This window comes from Anneissia japonica, unplaced genomic scaffold, assembly GCF_011630105.1.
Source record: "Anneissia japonica isolate Jap-2015-1 unplaced genomic scaffold, ASM1163010v1 scaffold287960_len3192837_cov198, whole genome shotgun sequence".
Lineage (NCBI taxonomy): Eukaryota > Metazoa > Echinodermata > Crinoidea > Comatulida > Comatulidae > Anneissia > Anneissia japonica.
The window spans coordinates 441967-443813 of NW_022712725.1; positions in this window are offsets into that span (position 1 = coordinate 441967).

Sequence of the window (1847 nt, forward strand, 5' to 3'; positions counted from 1 at the left end):
TTAGATGTACGTAGCATCAATAAATTTAAATTTATATATTTGATATTCTTTTTTTTTTAAGTTGAATAAAAAATGGACAAAGGCAAACAAATCTGATTATATATACAGTAGATTCAAATTTCAGAAGTAACTTTGCTTTTCAATTGAATATTTATGGTACAATGTGTCTGATTTATTACAGCATCTGGAATTTAAAATTTATGGAAAAAAAATTAGTATCAGTTTATTACTGATATGACTATGACCATGTTCTTGTATTGTTTAGTATTTATTTTATAAAATAAACAACTTCTCCAATCTCCTGTTACTGCTTGTCATTATACATTATTGTGCATTGCTTTTATTATTCCTGCTCTTTAATGTCGGATTTATGTTTGCATTTGGTTACTAAAGGGAAACTGATCTTAGCACACACTACAGCATTATGCTATTGACAAAGATAATAAAAACTGTGTGTGCACTAATCCACGGAAGCTTTGTATCCCCTGGTTCTATTCCATGAAGGTTTTCTTCTGTGAAACACAGGTATACTGCCCACATAATAATAATATTAATAATAATAATAATAAATAATAATAATAATAAAATAATAATAAAAATAATATTAATACTGTAATAATAATAATATAAGGTATGCACCTTTGTATTAGAACAGGGTTAGAAAAACGTGCGTCATAAAAACGCATGTTTAAGAACATTTGAGCTATTGTTTTGTGGGTCCTCAGCAACAATTTTAAGGGGCGTGCTTAGTAGAAAGGTCCATTGTCTGCAGTGCACTGCAATTCAACACCAGAAATGATGCACTGCTGCCAGATCACCATGGCCCAGCCCATTTTTCCACAACTAGGGAATAATGAGTTACTTTACTTGCTTCACTTTCACACAAGGATCATGAAAGACAAAAATAAAGAACACAAACTCATTTTCTGTGGACATCGCCATGTTTAATATTTGTTATACTTTATGATATAATTAAATACTTTAATAAACTTACATATACCTCTACCTAGAGCATGACTTATATTGCATCATTCTTGCATTAAATACATCTTGCAAGAAATCACACCCTGCTACCAATTTCACCAAACAGCAAAAAAAAATGGGGAAAAAATATTTCCAGGGTGTTTGTCATATTTCCACCCATATCACTACAATTCAAACAATTTATTTATGGTACAAAAACGCTCAAGTTAACTGAGCATGGATTGTACCATCTACAGCAGGAGTCTACGGAAGATATATTTATTTCCTATAGGAGCTTAATATCATGCTTTAGTCTAATTGCTGATTTTGTATTCTAACACATGTTGCTGTTCAAAGCTGTTACCACCAACACATCAATATCAACCTACACATTACAGCTGTTCAAACAATTTTTATGTGTTTTAATGACTTAATTCCCATCAGCAACATTTATCAAGAAAAGAAATGGGCATCTAATAATACAACCTGTTTTGGTTTTTTTTACCCCAAAAAATAATAGGTTTCACAAATTATGACTAATTTATTTTTAGTCCAAAATAATTTATTATTTAACAAAACATATGTATTTATGCAATGAGAAATTATTAGTTAATATTGATTATCAAAAAATATATTAAGATTTAAAACAATAAATATATAAATCACTTATACATCTTAAAATAATATAAATTACCAGTATTCATAATTTGTTGTATAAACTTAAGATAAACTCTGCAAAAAATGCTTTAAAAAATCTACTGTATATCAAAAGATATTATTTCTTCCGAGTTTTTATGCTTTTCCTTTATCAAGTTTAGAAATTATAATAATTAGTGAATCATTCTGCATTCAAGTTTTTCCAAAGGTTGTGTGTAATATTTATT